Here is a 22304-nt window from a genome sequence, read left to right on the forward strand (position 1 = left end):
GGAGGGGGCTTTGTGCCCAGAGTGTTTCATCCTGCCAAGGACAGAGGTAGTGGATGCCTTACTCCACTGGTTCTGGAGGGGGCTTTGTGCCCAGAGTGCTTCATCCTGCCAAGGACAGAGGTAGTGGCTGTGATACTCCACTGACGGTGGTGCAACATGGAAGCTGCCCAGGCCCCTGGAACTGACCACCAGCCTCGTACGAATGACCACTGGGGATGGCAGCCATGTCTGCGGTGGTGCCACTGGCTCAGGATGTGGCGTGGCCGCTGGCGGTGCTGGTGGGGGGCTCACTGACCTCTGTGCTGGCGGCGGTGTCATGAGCGGTGGTGATGGTGGGGGGCTCACTGACCTCGGTGCTGGCGGCGGTGTCATGAGCGGCGGTGCTGGTGGGGGGCTCACTGACCTCGGTGCTGGTGAAGGGCACAGTGTCTGCGGTGCTGGTGAAGGGCTCAGTATCTTGGGTGTTGGTGGCGGTGGCGGCAGTGCATGTGGCGGTGCCAGTGGCAGTCTTGTCCACCGTGCTGGTTGGCGGCGACTTGCCTTTCTTTTTCAGGCCCTTCTCCACCTTGGATGGTGGCGCAGCTGTCTTGCCACTCCCAACTGTTGTATTGGCTGAGCCCTTGGTGGCAGGTGTGTTGGCCTTCTCCCTCCGGGATGTGAGCAACTTCTTCTGTTTTGGAGGTGGGGGTATGTCCTTGGACTCGCTCCTTGGGACACTGGCAGCCCTGCTGCTTGGCGCACTCCAGAAGGCGGTTACTGCTGGCACCACTGTGCCCGGTGATGTGGTGGCTGAGGTGCTGGGTTGGGACCTGGAAAGGAGGGCCCTAGGGAACGGAAGTGGTGGGGGGAGGTGAAGGGAAGAGGTCAAGGTTTGACAGGAAAAGTTTCTTAGACACACTGGGACGGGTAGATGGAGGGGGTTTGGGAGTGGAGGAAGAGGTAGTCGTTGTAGGAGGTGTCCGTTTGCTGATTTGGGTGAAGGTGCATGGGCTGGAGGCTGTCGTGAGGTGGATGGCTGTTGGGTGGGTGTGTGACTGTGTTTTTGTACTTTGGGAGGATGGCTCACAGACACACTGGGAGAAGACACAGGGGATGTGTGAATGTTAGTGGGGGTGTTGACTGCACGTGAGCGGTGTGTGGTGATGGGCGTGCTGGTAATAGAGGTAGTGACTGAAGATGTAGTCCATGCAGGTGTGAGTGGAGACGTGACAGGGAGGGAGGAGGGAGACGTGGAGGAGGGGGACACAGTGGAGGCAGTGGATGTTGGTATGTCTGCATGGGTATGATGCTTGTGTGAGTGCCTGTGGGATGTGTGTTGCTTATGTTTGCCAGAGCTACCCTTGTGTGTTGAGGTGTGTGCAAGCTGGTTTGATGGTGTGCTTGGGATAGGCTGAGGTACTGGGAATTGCGTCTGGGTGGAGGAAGTTGGAGGGGGGAGGCTGGACACAGGGACAATGGCTGCCATCAGTGCTGAGGCCAGAGTCTGAAATGCTCGCTGTTGGGCTGCCTGGCCAGAATGAATGCCCTCCAGGTATGCATTTGTCTGTTGCAACTGCCTCTCTACACCCTGGATGGCATTCAGAATGGTAGACTGCCCAACGGTGAGGGATCTGAGGAAGTCAATGGCCTCCTCACTGAGGGCAGCAGGGCTGACTGGGACAGGGCCTGGGGTGCCTGGGGCGAAGGAGATGCCCACCCTCCAGGGTGAGCGGCCACGGGGCACACGCTGAGGAGCTGCTGGGAGGGTGGTGCTGGTAGGGGGGATGGCGGCTGTACCTGTAGATGCGGGGGGCACAGAGGGGCCCGCCACCGCAAGGGAGCTCCCATCAGAGGAGGAGTCGGTGTCGCTGGTCTCTGCTCCAGTCCCTGCCGTGGAGCTCCCCTCGCCCTCCGCCCCACTGGTGAATTCTGACTCCGCTGTCTCGTCTTCCAGGGCCAAGTAGGATGCATCTCCCTCCTGCTCCAGTGGCACAGCTCCTCCGCCTGATGATGCTAATGCACACAAGAACAGGGAGACCACAAAAATGGTGGGGGAAAGAAAGTAGAAAGACATGTTCAGTACATGCAACACCGCTACCGTTGGCGGACACTACAGACACAGCAGCCCTCTGCACTACGCTATGCACTTAGAGTTCCCTAATTTATCACAGGGACATGGGGTACATGGCCTATGCACGATTGCTGCACACATGGAAGTCACAGGAGCCTGACTAGGTGTAGATGGCTCTTACTACTGGTTGGGTTGGGGTGCCACTTAGCCTGCCTCACAAAGGGTCCTTGCCTACAAAGCTCGCCCTAGCCTAGGGGAACCCACTGCCCACCTCCCCCACCCAGACACCTCCAATGCGCGCAGAGTCAGATGGATGTGATGGTACTCACCCACTTGTGGCTGCTGTGATGCCTTCAAGCGCCCATCCAACTCCGGATACGCCACTGCCAGGATCCGGAACATCAGGGGGCTCATGGTGTGACGGGCACCCCTTCCACGTTGGGAGGAGATCCCCAGCTGGGCCTCCGCCGTCTTCTTGCTCCAGCGGCGAATTTCCTCCCATCTTTTCTGGCAGTGGGTGCTCCGTCTGTGCTGGACCCCCAGGGTCCGGACGTCCTTGGCGATGGCACACCAAATATCGTTCTTCTGGTGGGCGCTGACCTACAGGGATAGTACTGGGGAAAAGGAAAAACTTTAATTGTCCGGACCGTCACAGTCATTGACCCACGTTCACACACTTGCCCTGACGCACATACACTCACGGTCGTATCATGGACGCCTCATCCGCCCCCCCTATCGCCCATCCACACCACTCCAAACAGGCATTGCCCATACAGCATGCTCACAGTGTACCCACCTGTTTGTCTGGAGGACCGTAGAGTAGCGTGTACTGGGGAGGACCCCATCCACTAGTTTCTCCAACTCCTCCGATGTGAAGGCAGGGGCCATTTCCCCAGACACTTGAGCCATTGTCGCTTCCAGACTGAGGTCACAGCAGCACTTGCAGTGTAGGTCCTCTCCTGTCGAAGATCAAGTATCAAGTGAGTGAACAGAGAGAAAATGGAGGTCACAATCCAGGAACAGTGTGCCCAGTTGGAGCCAGACCTGATGTCAGCTATCCGCCATCCCACAGGAATCCCCCCTCTAGTGCAGGTCCTGTCAGTACTCCATTGCCTGGCAAGTGGGTCTTTTCAAACAACAGTAGTCATAGCATCAGTGATGTCCCAGCCTATGTTCTCAAACATGTTGTCCAGAGTATTATCTGCCCTTCTGAAACACATGCGCAGCTACATCGTTTTCCCTCAGATGGAGGATTTGCATACAGTTAAAGGTGACTTCTATTCCCTGGGACATATCCCCAACATCATAGGTGCCATTGATGGGACACATGTGGCCTTGGTACCCCCCCGCAGGAGTGAACAGGTGTACAGAAACCGGAAGAGCTACCTGTCTATGAATGTGCAGATGGTGTGTTTGGCTGACCAGTACATCTCCCATGTGAATGCCAAGTTTCCTGGCTCAGTGCATGACGCTTACATTCTGAGGAACAGCAGCATCCCTTATGTGATGGGGCAACTCCAGAGGCACCGTGTGTGGCTATTAGGTGAGGACAAGGACCCTACACAGTGTGAATAGTTGTCTGGGTCTGGGGTTGTCCCTAAGGGTTAGTGTGTGTCTAACAGTTTTCCCTCGACATTTGCAGGTGACTCTGGCTACCCCAACCTGTCATGGCTACTGACCCCAGTGAGGAATCCTAGGACAAGGGCAGAGGAACGCTACAATGAGGCACATGAGCGAAGTAGGAGGGTTATAGAGAGGACCTTCGGCCTCCTGAAGGGCAGGTTCCGGTGCCTCCATATGACAGGTGGTTCCCTTTACTACTCACCAAAGAAGGTGTGCCAGATCATCGTGGCCTGCTGTATGCTGCACAACTTGGCTTTGCGACGACAGGTGCTTTTTCTGCAGGAGGATGGTCCTGAAGGAGGTGTTTTGGCTGCTGTGGAGCCTGTGGACAGTGAAGAAGAGGAGGCAGAAGAAGAGGACATAGACAACAGAAACACTGTGATCCAACAATACTTCCAGTGAGACACAGGTAAGAAGACATCACTGCCTCCTACATCTGACAAAATTGTTTGACCTCTCATCTGTCTGTCACTGTCACCCAGTGTATGGACCCTAATTTGTCATGTTCCCTTTCTATTTCACAGATGTTGGTCCCACTGTGTGACCTCTGCTATGTTACCTCATGGACTAGAGCTGTGTGACATAGGTGTGTTGACAATAGTATGGACATTGCTGTTTCCCGCAGTTATTGCAAATACACATTTGTGAAAGCACAGACTGACTCCAGATTGTTTGTGGTTCAAGGGTGTTTATTTAAGTGCTATATAGTGGAGGGGGTTGTAAAATGGTCAGGGGTGATGGTGGAGGAATGTCCATGGCAGAGTCCAGTCTATTGGTCTCACGGGTGCATTGTTCAAAAGGGCATAGGAAGTGGAGCTAGGGCAGTTTAAGGATGGACAGGGTGACAAAGTGGGACAGAAGGATGACATTCAGGGTGGTCTCATTTCTTGGCGGGGGTCTTGGCATTGTTCTCTGTCTTTGTCCTGGATCTCAGGGACCGCTTGTGGGGTGGTTCTCCATCTGCAGGGGGTGGGGTGCTGGTGTCGTGGTCCTGTGATGGTGCCTTCTGTCCACTAGCGCCGGCGGAGGTGGTGGGCAGTTCATCGTCCAGGCTAGTGTTAGGGTCCCTTGTTGTGCCACAGTGTCCCTCCTGGTGTTCACGAGGTTCTTCAGCACCCCTACAATGGTGCCCAGGGTGATATTGATGAATTTGAGTTCCTCCCTGTACCCCAAATACTGTTCCTTCTGCAGGCGCTGGGTCTCCTGAAACTTGGCCAGTACCGTTGCCATCGTCTCCTGGGAATGATGGTACGCTCCCATGATGTTGGAGAGGGCCTCGTGGAGAGTGGGTTCCCTGGGCCTGTCCTCCCCCTGTCGCACGGCAGACCTCCCAATTCCCCGGTTTTCCTAGGCCTCTGTCCCCTGAATCGTGTGCCCACTGCCACTGCCCCCAGGTCCCTGTTGTTCTTGGGGTGGTAGGTTAGCCTGGGTTCCCTGTAGTGGTGGACACACTGCTGCTTGACGTGTCCTGGGGACAGAGGTATGGGCCCGCTGGGTGGGTGCTGTGCTTGTGTTTCCTGAGGGGGGAGGCTCTGTGGTGGCCTGTAACTGTGTGAGGGGAACCGACTGTCTCGAGGTCCCAGATGGGCCGGGCTGGTCATCTAGATCCAGTTGGACAGAGCTGCTGTCATCACTGTGGGCCTCTTCTGTGGGTGGAGTGGACATTTCTGGAACCTCCTGTCCGGTGACGTTGGGTAGGGGTCCTGCAGGAGTGTAAAGGCATGATTATGTCATCTGGGTGTGCCATGGTGTGCAATGGGTGGGTGACCCTGTACCCCAGTGCTTACAATCTTGTGTAGGACCTTGTGTGATAATTGTTTAGGGGTCTGTGTGGGTATGTTTAGTGGACATACATTGGTGATGGGTGTCCATGCTTTGTTGTTGCATGCAGGGCTTGGTGTTGGGATGTGTGGTTTGTGATAGTGGGACATATGTGAGGAGTTGGAGTGATGGGGGTGAGGGCAATGGTGGGCGTATGTGATAGCATGCAGGTAGGGTGGGGGAGGAAGTAGTGAAAGATTTGACTTACCAGAGTCCATTCCTCCAGCTACTCCTGCGAGGCTCTCAGGATGCAGTATAGCCAAGACCTGCTCCTCCCATGTTGTCAGTTGTGGGGGAGGAGGTGGGGGTCCGCCGCCAGTCCTCTGATCGTCAATGTGGTGTCTTGAGACCACGGAATGCACCTTCCCCCGTAGGTCGTTCCACCTCTTCCTGATGTCATCCCGTGTTCTTGGGTGCTGTCCCACTGTGTTGACCCTGTCCACGATTCTGCGCCATAGCTCCATCTTCCTAGCTATGGTGGTGTGCTGCACCTGTGATCCGAATAGCTGTGGCTATACCCGGATGATTTCCTCCACCATGACCCTGAGCTCCTCCTCAGAAAACCTGGGGTGTCTTTGCGGTGCCATGGGGTGGTGTGGGTGATGTGTGAGGTGGTGTGTGTTGTGATGTGTGGGGTGATGTTTAGGGGTGTGTAGTGTTTTGTGCGTGGATGTTGTGTGAGTGATGGTGTTGTGTGCCTCTGTATGCTGGTGTGGTCTTTGCTTTGCTGTCTCTCTGCTTCTGCCAAATTTGTGGTTGTAAGGGTTTGTGGGTAATCTGGGTGTGTGTTTTATATTGTATTGGGTGTGTGGGAGTGGTGTGTGTATGTGTATCAGGTGTGTGTATTTGGAATTGTCCAATGTGGTAGTGTTTTGTAAATGTGTGTGTATTTTGAGAGCGGCGGTGTGTACCGCCATTGGAATACCACGGTTGAAAGACCGCCACGTGGATTCGTGGGTCGTGATAGTGTGGGCGTATTCCTGTTGGCGTGACGGTGGAGGTTTTGTTATCACCAGTTTATCACTGACCTTTGGTGTGGCGGACTTGTGTGGGTGTCTATATTTTGGCGGATTCTGAGCTGTGGGTCGTAAGAGCTATAGAGGATTTCCGCGGCCGCGGAGGTGTGTTGGCGGTCTTCTGCACGGCAGTAAGCGGGATTTACCGCCAATGTTGTAATGAGGGCCTAAGTGCTGAATGATGCAGGGTTAGTAGTGAAAGTGTCAGTGTTTCCAGCTGTGGTTGTCATGGACACTGTCTGTGTTGTGAACCCACTGGTTGCACAGGCTTGGTCGGATGCCTTGCCCTTTACTTGTCTTGTAAATGATGGTGGTAGCACATTTGTCATACAGGGCTTTTCTGAGTCCTCCTATTCTGTGTCTCCTGCAAGAATAATGGTAGTGGATTGTTTAGTGACCTGACAATCCCATCTCGGGACAAGCCACAACAGTGCCATCATGTCATGAGTGCTATCTGCCCTTTTGGCTCTGTGTGATCAATATTGCATCTGTTAGAACCTTGATATGGCAGGCATACATTTTTCCTGTATTGTCATCCACAGGCCTGTCTACTATATTTGATATGGATGATACTTTGTTGGCACATGGCCTCATACCTCATGCCATTCACTATCATGACATATGGCACATGCTCTTTATACTGATGTGTGACATGGAGGTATGGACAAGTATAGTATGGTGGCGTGTGGCACTCAGTTTGGTCCTCAACTCCACCAGCATCCCCTCCTCCTTCTAGTCTCTCTGTGCTAGTGAGGCTGATAGCACTCCAGACCTGCTCTTCCCAATGGGTGAACTTCAGCTCTGGTGCTTATTGTCCTTAGTGGCATGGCTCTCGCACCTATGTTTGGCAAGTAGTTTCCTTCCATGATTCTTAGATTGTGAAACCTTTTCCTTCAATCTTTGACTGTCTGGATGTGTATGGAGGCTAAATTCCCCTTCTCGATTGTTTGCTGCAACATTTTCACTCTGTTGTTGGCACTGGTCCTTGCTACCAAATGCCCATTAGCCACATCTTTTCTCTGACACCATCCTCAGCCAGTTTCTGCAGTTTAGGCTCACTGAATTCTTATTTCCATGCTTGAAATTTGGCATGTTTGAAGGTGTGGCTGAAGCTATGTTTTGGTGGATTGCAATGAATTGTGAGTCCACAAAATGGCTACTAGGATGTGCTAGGAATGAAGTTAGGTGTCAGGAACAATGTTTGGGCTGGTTGTGCTGCTAAAAAAATCACACAAATGTTATCTGAAGGCTATCCTGTGCACTGGCTTTGTAGGGGGGACTAGGACATGACTCATTTCCTGTTGTTTTATGTATTGTCCTGTCAACACTATGTTTTTATGCATGAGTTTGGTTTCCATTTGGTAATACTGGCCGTTAAACAATATTTATGTGCAAAAACTGTGTGCTGAAATATCTCACCCAGTATTTCAGACTCCCCTGGACCTGTAAATATATCTAATCCGGCAGACTTGCTGATTCTGCAATCAGATTTACCAGCCCCACCAATCCCAGTCAGCCTGTCCAGTCTACACAGTCTGACAACATTACATTACATTTTTACCAAATAGGAGGTAAAATGAAACTTCCAATTTCATTAAAGTCATAGGCCCTCATTATGACATTGGCGGTAATTCCTGCTTTCCGCCACGGTGACGACCGCAAACATACCACCGCGGAGGCGAACATCCGTAGGACACACACACACAAATCCAACAGAATACTGCCAAATACACAAATCCGCCAGCCCAAAGGTCAGTGCTAAAGTGGCGGTACGAACACCCATACTGTTATGCCAACAAAACAACACCCACCACATTATGACCAACGAATCACCACAGCAGACATTCAATGGCAGTAAACCATTGGCAGTACACACCGGCGTGCTCAGAATGGGCACCCAAATACTAAACTACACAACATTGGCCAATACAAAAAAAAAAAACACACACCTGACACTGATCACCACACCCACCCACAGCACTATAAAACACACACCCACATTACCCACAACCCTTTACGAATACACATTATTGCCACCAGACTGACACCAAGACCACTGCGACAACTAGACACACACACCACATACACCCATACACGCCCTCACACACCCCACTTAACACACCCAACCACAGTACCCAACACCCACACACTTACACACACCACACAACACTCAGGTCCCCACAAAGGCACCCCTGTTTCACAGATGAGGAGTTGCGGGTCATGGTGGAGCAAATAGTCAGGGTAGAGTCACAGCTGTTTGGAGCATAGGTACAGCAAATATCCATTGCCATAGTTAGACTTTTCATCCTTGGCGTGGTCTCCCTTAACTTTTTGCCTCTGTTTCCCAGGTTGTTGATGTGTGCTAGACACTGTTTTTGCTGTTTTTGTTACTCTGGGTCACTTTACCATTACTAATTAGTGCTAAAGTGCAAGTGCTCCTATACAAAATGTGTATGTAATTGGTTTATCCATGATTGGCGTATTTGATTTACTAGTAAGTCCCTAGTAAAGCGTACTAGAGGTGCCCAGGGCCTGTAAACCAAATGCTACTGGTGGGCCTGCAGCACTGGTTGTGCCACCAACCTAAGTAACTCTGTAATCATGTCTCAGACCTGCCACTGCAGTGCTTGTGCGTGAAGTTTTTAACTGTAAATTCGACTTGGCAAGTGTACCCACTTGCCAGGCCTAAACCTTCCCTTTTCTTACATATAAGACACCCCTAAGGTAGGCCCTAGGTAGCCCCAAGGGCAGGGTGCAGTGTATGGTTAAGGTAGGGCATATAGTAATGTGTTTTATATGTCCTGACAGTGAAATATTGCTAAATTTGTTTTTCACTATTGCGAGGTCTGTCCCTCTCATAGGTTAACATGGGGGCTACCTTTAAATGATTAAAGTGTAGATTCCCTTTGGGATAGGATAGACATGAGGAGTTTGGGTTCTATGAGCTCACAATTTAAAAATACATCTTTTAGTAAAGTTGATTTTAAGATTGTGTGTTTGAAATAGCCACTTTTAGAAATTGAACATTTTCTTGCTTAAACCATTTCTGTGACTGCCTGTTTGTGGATTCCCTGTCTGGGTCAGTTTAACAGTTGGGCTGGTTGCCCCCCTTGCCCTTCCACACCTAAAAGGGCTGTGCCTGCCCTCCCACAATGCCGTCTCCAACCCCATGGTGTGTGTCTGGGGCCTGGCCTGGGCAAGGCAGGATTTCACAATCAAGAGAGACTTTGCTTTGAAGTAGGCCTACTTCAAAGGGCAAAATGGGTATAAGAAGCACCCAAAACCACAGACTTTAGAACACTTCTGGAAGCCAAGAGGAGCCTCTGCCTGGAGAAGAACTGAAGAGCTGAGGAAAAAGAGCTGCCCTGACTGTGACTTTGCTTTGTGGAGCTATCCTGCAGTTGTTGCTTCAGCCTGTGCTAGAGGACAAAGACTGGACTTTGTGTTGCCTTCCTCCTTGTGAAGATCTCCAAGGGCTTGATTTAGAGCTTGCATCCTATTTTTTGAAGTCTCAGGGACAGCAAAGGCTTCTCTCTGCCAACACCTGGAGCCTCTGTAGGGACACCTACTCTGCCAAGTGGTGCCCATCCAGTTCCTGGGGCCCTGATAAGAGAAGCTGGCAGCCCAAGAGTGAGAAATCCACGCACAGACCGCCGTGCAGGGAAAAGATTGACGTGACTCTGATCTGCGGCTGAAAAATCGACACGCTGCCGGCTTCACGGCTGAAAATCGATGCTCGCCTGCAACGCAACCGGAAGATCGACGTCCGCAGCTGGAGGAACGATGTGCATCATTGCTGACGGAGGCTAGTGAAATCGCAACCCGTGCTGCGTGGTTTTCGGATCATCGTGCGGCTGAATTTATGATGCAAACACCGCTGGGCATGTAAAAAGGGCGCAAGGCCTGCCCAGACCCGAGAGTGCTGACCGGATCGATGTATCGCTCTCCTGCGGAGAGAAGAAACTACGCACGCCGACTCGACTGAAGGAGAAACGATGCAAGGTCTACCTAGTGAGTGAAATCGACGCATTGCAAGCCCTTTTTGACGCACACTCGTCCGTGTGGGGTTATTTTTGATGCACCCGAGGTACATTTTGACGCTAACAGCATTAGCGTTGTGTTTAAAATTACTTGAAGACTCTTTTTTTGTTTTTTAATTGCTAACTTGACTTGTGTATTGTGGATTTTTATCGTTTTGGTCTTGTTTTGTTTAGATCAATATTTTCTATTTTTCTAAACCTGTGTTGTGTCATTTTGTAGTGTTTTCAATAAGTTACTGTGTGTGTTGGTACAAATATTTCCACCTAACACTCTGAAGTTAAGCCTACTGCTCATGCCAAGCTACCAAGGGGGTGAACGGGGGTAGCTGAGGGTGATTCTCTTTTAGCCTGATTAGAGTGAGGGTCCTTGCTTGGACAGGGGGTAACCTGACTGCCAACCAAAGACCCCATTTCTAACAGCCAGGAAGATGGAGCTATGGCGGAGAATCGTGGACAGGGTGAACGCCATGGGACAGCATCCACGAACAAGGGATGACATTAGGAAGTGGTGGAACGAACTACGGGGGAAGGTACGTTCCGTGGCTGCAAGGCACCAGCTCGCCATACTGAGCACTGGCGATGGGCCCACACCTCCTCCCCCTCAGCTCACTGCATGGGAGGAGCAAGTCTTGGCATTCCTGCATCCTGAGGGACTCACTGGAGTTGCTGGAGGACTGGACACTGGTGAGTCAACATTTACTACATACCTGCATGCCATCTCACCCCCTCGCCCTCCCTCCCATCACTCCACTTCATCCGACACACTGTACCTACACATATGACTAACCCCAATGCCAAGCCTTGCATGCTATACCAATGCATGGACAGCCCTCCCAGCCCTGCACGGACACCCATCACAAAAGCATGCACAGCATAGGGGAACTAACAATCCCACAATACACCACCATACACAAACAAAGGTGGCAGGGCAACAGCAATGATAGAGGGGAAGCTAGGGATGTACTATATGTCACAGACATGACGCATAATACATCACTTACATCCCCACAGCTGCCCCAGCCAATCTCAGCGGAGAGAAGGTGCCACAACAAACCAGTCCCCCAACAGAAGATGCCCACAGTGGTGACAGTAACTCTGGATGTCTGGATCTAGATGAACTACCTGGCCCATCAGGGACCACCGGTCATTTGGTCACCCCAGCCCACTCCCAGTCAACCCCAGAGCCTCCCCCATCAGTATCCAACACCACAGCACCCACCCAGCATCCCCACACCTCTGTCCCCAGGACACGTCAATCAGCAGTGTGCCCACCTGTACATGGACCTCAGTCCACACCTCGCCCCCAAGATTATCAGGAACCTGGGCACAGTGGCAGTGGGCACACCGTTCAGGGGACACATGCACAGGGCAACAGGGCAATCAGCTGTGTGCCCACCTGTACAGGGACCCCAGTCCACACCTCACCCCAAAGACAATCAGGAACCTGGGTACAGTGGCAGTGGGCACACCTTTCAGGGGACACATGCACAGGGCAACAGGGACACTGGGAGGACTCTCCAGAAGGCACTCACCAAGTTCCTGGGGGCCCTCAACAATCTCAGGACACAATGGACCAGATCCTTAACAACATGCAGGAGAGCAAGCGGCTGCAGGAGATCAGGGAGGACTTGCAGGCTCTCAACACCACCATGATCTCCATAGCATGGGTGCTGGCGGACATGGCCAACATCATGAGGGAATCGACAGCACATCAGCGGGCCCCTACCACTAGTCAGTCTAGTGACCAGCCCTCTACTTCCGCTGAAGCCAGTGGGCAGGAGTCCCCGCCACAGCACCCACAGGCCACCAGCACCCGTTCCCTGTGACCCAGAAAGTAGCAAGAGACACTTGCCAAGACCAAGACCACCGCCAGGAAATGAGACTCTCCTGATTGTCCCTCTTGTGTCCCACCCTGTCAGCTTGTCCACTTTGAACTGCCTTTGCTCCCCTTCCTATGGCCCCTTGGACACTGGACCTGTGCTACAAACAGACGGGAACAATACCCTGGACTTTCCTCTACCATCACCCCATTCCATTGCACTTTTCTGTCAATTATTTGCACTACAATTAACACCCTTGAACACAACTTGAGTGACACCGTCTTATGTGTTGAAAATGTGCATTTATGGGAAAAGTCACAATCTAGTGAAAATTATCTGAACACTGTGATAGCATACAATTAATGATCTGTAGCTGTCTGTAGTAAACACATCAGGACACTGTTGTCATATCACCAACATCTGTAAAAGGACAAGCCATAGGTGATAGTAAGTTGAGATGCAAAGGAGGTGAATGCCTTCATGCTACAGCCACACAGAAAACATCTATAGTCAGAGGAATGGTCAGTTCTACTGTCTCACCTGTGCGTCATTGGAAGTATTGACGTATTACTGATGTTCTGTTGTCCTCATCCTCATTCTGATTTACTTCCTCCTAATCCTTACTGCCCTCATGGTCCACTGCTGCCAGAGGGTCATCTCCAGTCCCCTCCTCCTGCAGAAAAGGCACATGTTATCTGAGGGCCAGGTTGTGCAACATGCAGCATGCCACTACTATCTGGCAGACCTTCTCAGGTGAGTAGCACAGGGATCCACCTGTCAGATGCAGGCATCTGAACCTGGCCTTCAGGAGACCAAATGTCCTTTCAATTGTTCTCCTGGTTCGCCCATGTGCATCATTATAATGGTTCTCAGCCCCTGTCCTGGTATTCCTCACAGGGGTCCGGAGCCACAATAGGTTTGGGTAGCCAGAGTCACCTGCAAGTATTCAGGGACAAAATTTAGCCTTAAACAATGCTATGGGGATAACACTTTAAGGCATACACTGACATACAGTGGGTGGGGACTCTGGCTCACCTACTAGCCACACCCTGTGCCTCTGTAGTTGGGCCATCAAATTTGGGATGCTGCTATTCCTCAGAAAGAAGGTGTCATGCATCAACCCAGGATGCTTGGCAGTGATGTGGGAGATGTACTGGTCCCCCAGGCACACCATTTGCACATTCAATGAGTGGAAACTCTTCAGATTCCTGAACACAGGACCAAACGCAATATGTGTACCGTAAATCGCCCCAATATTATTGGGTGTATGTCCCATTGCATAGAATCCTGCTTTCACAGTGACCAAATCTTCCACCTGGGGGAAAGAAATGTAGCTGCACATGTGTTTCACCAAGACAGACAATACCCTTGCCAGCATGATTGAGGACATTGGCTGTGACATTCCTGCTGCCAAGCCCACTGTCACTTGGAAAGAACCAGTTGCCAGGAAATAGAGCACTGATAGGACCTGCACAAGAGGGGGGATCCCAGTGGGATGACGTATAGCTGATATCAGGTCAGGCTGAAACTGGGCACACAACTCTGTGATTGTGGCCCTGTCCAGTCAAAATGTAAGTATTATGTGTCTGTCCTCCAGTGTAGCCTAGTCCACAAGGGGTCAGTACACGGGGGTTTGTCTCCTCCTCCTATTCATCTGCAGTGGTAGGTATCTAAGGGACACAAGAGTGAGTAGGCTGTCACAATTTGAACAATGGAACTACCACCTCAGTGTGCATACAGCATTGATATGATGGGACAGTGGGAATGGCAATGTATGTGCAATTTTCGGCAATGACGCAGTTATGGAAGATCTGTATGTAGTCCACCACCATGAAGTGGTGACCGCCTGGCCTGTATCTAGGGACAGATGGAAGTGAGATAACTCTGCCGACGTTGAGTGCCGTGGCGAAAGGCAGTCTTGCACCACCGTTTAATTCCTCAGTGGCTAATATGGGGCTCTATGGAGTGCAGTGGCCAATGGGGATCAGCGGTGGAGGTGACGGTGCACACCGCCGCGGATGTGACTGCCATTTTCTGTCTATAACCTCACTTGATTCCTGACTTTCCACAGGACAACACCTATACTGCGTGTGCTGCTGTGACCTGTGTGTGGAACCTACCATGGCCTATGTGACCCGGGAAAGGGCCCCTGCCTTCACTTCGATGGAGTTGGAGCGCTTGGTGGATGGGGTCCTACCCCAGTATGGACAGCTGTATGGACCTTCAGACCAGAAGGTGAGTACACCTTGGGCACGATGCATGTGGGAGGGTTGCATGGAGCTGTGTGTACAGGCATCATGCCATATGTGGGGGTGGGGGATTTCTGGTGGTAGTGTACATGGTGTGCGCCGGGCGATGTGTGTGCCAATGGATTTGGAAACTGGATTTGTGGGCCATATGTGTGACAGGCTGGATTGTATGTGTAATGCTGTCCTCCTGTCTGTATTACCTCTGCAGGTCAGTGCCCATCAAAAGAAGGGGTTGTGGCGTGCCATCGCCAAGGATGTGTGGACCCTGGGGGTCTGCAGCAGGCAGAGCACCCACTTTAAGAAACAGCGGGAGGACCTGAACGCTAGGCACGGAGGACCGTGGAGGCCCAGCTGGGGATAACCTCCCAACAAGGAAAGGGTGCCCGTCAGAGCCTGACCCTCCTGATAGCCCACGTACTGGTGGTGGCCTACCCAGAGGTGGATGGGCGCTTGAGGGCATCACAGCAGCCACAAGGGGGTGAGAACAGTGGGCATTACTACTCGAATTGGTAGGTGGCATGGGATCCGGGTGGTGGGTGTGAGTTAGTGGGTGCCCCGTAAAGCCAGGACAGACATTAGAGCATGATCCAGCTCAAGGGTAATATGTGTATGGCAAATGCAGGTAACCTAGCTCGTTTATATTTCATGTCAATCAGGGCTTTGTGGGTCCCAGGAGGTGTGCAGTTGGCAGTTCTTTGGCCCTAATCTTGCTGTGGCATCTAGCCAATTCAATGACAGTGCAATACATAGTGCTCAATCCTGATCCCTGTGTGTGATGGTGCTGTGCATGCCAACTTTGGTGTTGGTGCTGTAATTAACCCAGTGCTCCCTTTCTCTCCTCCCCCCTTTTTAATTCTGTCATCCTGTCCATGTGTGCATTAGCATCATCTGATGGAGGAGCAGGGGCACCGGCGACAGAGGGAGCTGCATCCCACAGGACCCAGGAGGCAGAGTCCACTGACTCCGAGGGAACCAGTGGGACGGAGGGCGAGGGGAGCACCACGAAGGAGACAAGAGGTGACAACACAGACTCTGATTCCTCCTCTGATGGAAGCTCCTTGGTGGTAGCAGACACCTCTGTGGCCACCCCAGCTGCAGGTACAGCTGCCACCCCCCATAACAGCACCACCCTCCCAGTAGCCCCTCAGCGAGTTGTCCATGCCCACTCACCCAGGAGGGTGAGCATCTCCTTCGCCCCATGCACCTCAGGCCCTGCCCCAGTGAGCCCTCCTGCCCTGATTGAGGAGGCTATTGACCTCCTGAGATCCCTCTCTGTAGGGCAGTCAACCATTGTGAATGCCATCCATGGGCTGGCATCCCAGATGCATCTATGCAATGCATTCCTGGAGGGCATCCACAGAGGATTGACAGCCCAACAGAGATTTATTCAGGCTCTGGCCTCCTCTCTGATGGCAGCCAATGTCCCTGTTCCTACCGTCCACCCTCCAACTACCACTTCCCAGTCCCGGTCTCCTCAACACCAACCAATCCCTTGCACACATACAGACGAGCATGCACACAAGACATCACGCAAGAGTGGCACAGTTAAACACAGGCACAACACTTCAGTCCACAAGCACTCACACAGTTGCACACACATCCACACCCACTGCCTCCACTGTCTCCCCCTCCTCCTCCTCCTCCACGTCCCTCACAGTCACGTCCACACTCACACCTGCATGCACTGCTTCAACAGCCACCACCAGCATCACCACACCAAGCAGCACACACACCTCACTAGCAGACACCTCCACAACATCCATCCATGTGTCTCCTGTGTCCTCTCCCACCCTGTCTGCCCCCCCTTCCTTAAGGACACAAATGCAGGCACTCAGACACCCAACAGCCATCCACCTCACATCAGCACACTACCCATGCATCTGCACCCAAGTCCAGCAGAAGTACTCCTCCAACAATCACTCCCTCAACCTCCACTCCCATCCCTCCTCCCTCATCCTGCCCCACCATCCCTAAGAAGCTTTTCCTTGCCCAACGTGGCCTCTTCCCTCCCCCTCCCTCATCCTGCCATAAAAGCAGGGTCCCAACGACCCAGCCCAGCACCTCAGCCAAATAGTCCACGGGGACAGTGGAGGCTCCTCCTAGTCATGGGGGCAAGACAGTTAAGGATCACACTCCACTAGCCAGGAAAGGGAAGGATCCCACTCCACCAACCAGGAAAGGGAAGGATCCCACTCCACCAGCCAGGAGGGGTAAGGTTCCCACCCAACAACCACTGACAGAAGAGGTTCCCACTGTACCACCAATGACAGAAGAGGTTCCCACTGAACCACCAATGAAGGCAACGGCTCCCACACAACCACCAATGACAGAAAAGGTTCCCACTCATCCACCAATGACAGCGGCGGGTCCCACTCAACCACCAATGACAGAAGAAGTTCCCAGTCAACCACCAATGACAGAAGAGGTTCCCACCAATGACAGAAGAGGTTCCCACTCAGCCACCAATGACAGAAGAGGTTCCCACGCAACCACCAATGACAGGCAAGAGCCCTCACCTCCAGCTGGGACACAGCAGCCCTCATCTCCAACAGAGGCTGCCCAGGAGACACCTCCCCCAGCAGAGACAATGCAGCCCTCACCTCCAGCAGAGGCTGCCCAGGAGACACCTCCCCCAGCAGAGACAATGCAACCCTCACCTCCAGCAGAGGGCATGTAGGGACTGATGTACTAGGAGCCCACTCCAGAAGCAATGGGCAAGTGCCTCACCTCAGAGACTGTGACTTTGCACTCCCCAGCATTGGGAAATAGGCATGGTGCCTCCTCCAGAAGCAGTGGGCAGGTTCCCCACCTCAGAGACTGTGACCTTGCACTCCCCAACACTGGGAGATGGGCATGGAGCCCCCTCCAGAAGCAGTGGGCAAGTTCCCCATCTCAGAGACTGTGACCGTGCACTCCTCAGCATTGGGAAATGGGCATGGAGCCCCCTCCAGACGTAGTGGGCAAGTTCCCAACTTCAGCTGAGGTACCCCCTGCCCCCTTCCCCCTGAGGTGCCTGTCTACCTCCGAGATGTTGCCTCTGCACAGTTTTGTGCGGAGTTAGTCAGGATCAAGTTGGGGCTTGGACTGTGCCCTGTGGCCATGTGGGCCTTATGTGCTTTAGACCGGGCATTGGCCCTTTCTGGACAATTGTTCATGTATCTTTGTTCTAAAATTGGAAAAAGATGGCCACAGCACACAGAATATAAAGTCCAATGGTGTGATAGGGAAAAATAACCCTGATAGTATATTGATGAAGTGAAAGGTAGACTGGAGTCCAAGGTCTTGTTTTGCAGATGTTGTCTTTAATAGTAGATGCTAGAGATCATAGTGTCATCAACAAGATACAGCCAACACGTGTTTCGTCACACAAGTGACTTCATCAAGGCTTGTAGTAATGGACCAAGCGGTAATGTGCCTGGGTATGGTAATGAAACCGTAAGGAAAGGACAGTAATGGAAGGCCCTGATAAGCCTGTGGTCGGGAGCCTGGGAAGTTAGGAGCGTGGCACCAAGTAGTCGGAGCGTTGTGTTATTGGTTCATATGGTGGCTGTTGCCTTGCAATTACAATTTCAGTACTGCCGACCTGTAGTCCTTGTATTATTATGGCGTGTGTCCTGTACCATTGGTTTACATCTGCAGCTGGTTGTGTGTATGGTGTGTGTCTGGTGTGTGTCATGCGTATGTGTGTGTCACTCTCCTTTTCCTCCCCCCCTCCCCTGTGTGCTAGGCGGCTGTACTCACCGTTGTTGTCTTCGTCGGCATTGGTGTTCCAGGTGGAGCATGGCGTAGAAGAGCATTGGGAAGACCAACCAGGTAGGAGGAGGTATCGCCATCGTCTTCAAAGACTCCATCAGCGTCACCACCTCCACCGAAGACACCCCTCTCGCCGCTGAACACCTGCATTTTCAGATTCGCACCGATCCGAGGACCACCCTCGGAGGATCCCTCATCTACCGTCCTCCCGGGCCACGCGCCCCTTTCAGCGACGCCATCGCCGACTTCATCTCCCCGCACGCCCTCGCCTCGCCGGACTACATCCTCCTAGGTGACCTCAACTTCCATCTGGAACAAAACAACGACCCCAACACCACCACCCTGCTCGACAACCTCGCCAACCTCGGCCTCAAACAACTGGTGAACACCGCCACCCACATCGCCGGACACACGCTTGACCCCATCTTCTCCGCCAGCAAACACGTCTTCTTCAGCCACGCCTCCGCCCTACACTGGACCGACCACAGCTGCGTCCACTTCACATTCCGACGCGAGACCCGCCACCTCCGCACCCAACCCATCCCTCGTCGACAGTGGAACAAGATCCCCGAAGAGCAACTCTTCTCCGCACTCGCTGCCAACCAACCCACCCTCACCACCGACCCCAAAGATGCAGCCCTCAACCTCACAAACTGGATCTCCAACTGCGCAGACATCCTTGCTCCCCTCAAACGCACGCATCGACAGACCAACACCAAAAAACCTCTCTGGTTCTCTGACACCCTCAAAGAATCAAAGAAAACTTGTCGCGCCCTTGAGAAAGCCTGGCGCAAGGACCGCACCGCTGACAACATGACCGCCCTCAAGAACGCTACCCGCGAACACCACCACCTGATCCGCGCTGCCAAAAGGAACTTCTTCACCGACAGACTGGACAAAAACAGACACAACAGCAGAGAACTCTTCAGCATCGTCAAGGAGTTCTCCAACCCCAGCGCCAACGCCAACGCCGTCACGCCCTCACAGGATCTGTGCGAATCCCTCGCCACTTTCTTCCATCGCAAGATTAGCGACCTCCACAACAGCTTCGGACACCAGACCCAACCGAACCGGCATCCACGGCCATCACCCTCAACAACTGGTCCCACATCAACACGGAAGAAACCAAATCCATCATGAACTCTATCCACTCCGGCGCCCCTTCGGACCCCTGCCCGCACTTCATCTTTAACAAAGCCGACGACATCATCGCCCCGCACCTCCAGACCGTCATCAACTCTTCTTTTTCTTCTGCCACCTTCCCCGAATGCTGGAAACACACCGAAGTCAACGCCCTACTAAAGAAACCTACGGCTGATCCGAGCGACCTGAAAAACTTCCGCCCCATCTCTCTTCTGCCTTTCCCAGCCAAAGTAATAGAGAAGACCGTCAACAAACAGCTGACCACCTTCCTGGAAGACAACAAACTGCTCGACCCCTCACAAACCGGATTCCGAACCAACTACAGCACTGAAACCGCCCTCATCTCAGTCACTGACGACATCAGAACCCTGATGGACAACGGTGAAACAGTCGCCCTCAATCTGCTCGACCTCTCGGCTGCCTTTGACACCGTCTGTCACCGCACCCTAATCACCCGCCTCCGCTCCACCGGAATCCAAGGCCAGGCCCTGGACTGGATCGCCTCCTTCCTCTCAAACCGTTCCCAAAGAGTTTACCTCCCTCCGTTTCGCTCAGAACCCACCGAGATCATCTGTGGCGTACCCCAAGGCTCATCACTCAGCCCGACACTCTTCAATGTCTACATGAGCCCCCTCGCCAACATCGTACGCAAGCACGACATCATCATCACCTCCTACGCCGACGACACCCAACTTATACTCTCCCTCACCAAGGACCCCGCCAGCGCCAAGACCAACCTACAAGAGGGTATGAAGGACGTTGCAGATTGGATGAGGCTCAGCCGCCGGGACCACAGCAAAACTCCAAAATCGCCTGCAACGCATTCAAAACGCCTCGGCCCGCCTCATCCTCGACATACCCCGCAGCAACCACATCTCCGCACACCTGAGACACCTGCATTGGCTCCCAGTCAGCAAAAGGATCACCTTCCGACTTCTCACCCACGCACACAAAGCCCTCCACGACAAGGGACCGGAATACCTCAACAGACGCCTCAGCTTCTACGTCCCCACCCGCCTCCTCCGCTCCTCTGGCCTCGCACTCGCTGCTGTCCCTCGCATCCGCCGCTCCACAGCGGGTGGGAGATCTTTCTCCTTCCTGGCGGCCAAGACCTGGAACTCCCTCCCCACCAGCCTCAGGACCACCCAGGACCACTCCGCTTTCCGGAGACTCCTAAAGACCTGGCTGTTCGAGCAGCGATAACCCCCCTTTTTCCCCTAGCGCCTTGAGACCCGCACGGGTGAGTAGCGGGCTTTATAAATGTTAATGATTTGATTTGATTTGAAGACGTGCAGTTCCGGTTCCATGGCAACGTTGATCTTCTCTGTGTCTCTCTTGGTGAGTCTGGTCTTCTGTGATGTGTTTCCACCAGGGCTTTGATGACGTTGGTACCGCCCCGGAATTCGTGGCGGTTTGCAATGTCATAATATGGTGGGCGGTACAATGTCTTCCGCCTGGCTATTGATGGCTACTGCCGTGGTGCATGGTGTTAACGCCCTGGCGGATGGTGTGGTACTTTGGTTGTCTAAGGGAGTTATCACCACCATGGTCTTAATTTGGCTGTAATTAACACTAGCCTGTTGGCGGTATTACCGGCACTTTAACAGTCACTGCCTATGTCATAATGACCACTATAGAGGCTTACCATAATTTCAAAGTACATTTTTTCCACGGTTGTTGCTTCCTCCCTTTTTTTACTGAATAAGGAAAAAATGCCCTTGTATACAGCAGAGCCAGTATGGAGCCATCTTCATGCAGGTAGTAAGTGAAGACCCATATTGTAAAACAGGCAGACAGTGGTTAGAACCTCAACTGTTGGAAGGCAGTTACTAAAGCATAGCGACTTTGGGAATAACTGGATCCAGTAAAGACTTTCAGAAGCAATGGATGGATATTTCTTTATTCATTTAATTGATCATTTGTATCTTCAAAAGCACTATCTTGCTAGGGCTTTCAAAAATGTGTCCATAGTACACAGTAATTGGCCTGTGTCTTGAGATGGACCACAAAGGTACAACTTATCCAGGCAGACAGAAATGTATGTCTTACATTACAGTTCTTCTGGAAATCCCTCACACAGATGCTAATGCTTGGAAAAGTTGATAAATTGACTCTCCACAACCTGTTCACAGAATACCACATAACCTATCTAACAATGCATTGGCAAAGCTACATTAAGACTTGTAGGTTTATGGGGTTAAGGTCATTGTCAAAAGTAGAATAACATTTGGGCTTACTCATACGGGTAGGACTAGGATTAGGGCTAGGGTAATGATTTTGATTTGAGTTGTGTTTTAGATTTTGGTTAAGATTCAGGACTACGTTTAGTGTGTGGTTTGGAGCTGGGGTTGGGACAAGGTCAACTATGAGGCTATGAGTTAGAGGTTAATGATGTGACATGCATATACAGACAAGTTAGTAGTAGCTCGATGTAATGGTATTCTTTGAAGTGGTATGCAACCAATCTAAAATATATGCAGTATAACATCATCTTGCTTGGAATCCCCAGTACTATAGCTAGTTAGGTTACTGATAGGTAGTCTTTACCCTAAGTAGCGAAAGACTAAGGTGTGATTTAAAGTGATCTGTAAACGGAAACTCCCACAAATTCTGCAGGAAGTGATGACTTAAGGATTACCATAAATTGATTTTTTCTAATTTTAGTATAATATGTAGAGGAAATTCCACTGGTGGAGTCTCCTTTGAAATTATCTCTAGCTCCAGCAATCACAAGAGTTTCTCCATTAGAACACACACTAAAATGAGATCAAAGGCAAATAATTAGAATC

Source organism: Pleurodeles waltl, chromosome 5 (assembly GCF_031143425.1).
Source record: "Pleurodeles waltl isolate 20211129_DDA chromosome 5, aPleWal1.hap1.20221129, whole genome shotgun sequence".
Lineage (NCBI taxonomy): Eukaryota > Metazoa > Chordata > Amphibia > Caudata > Salamandridae > Pleurodeles > Pleurodeles waltl.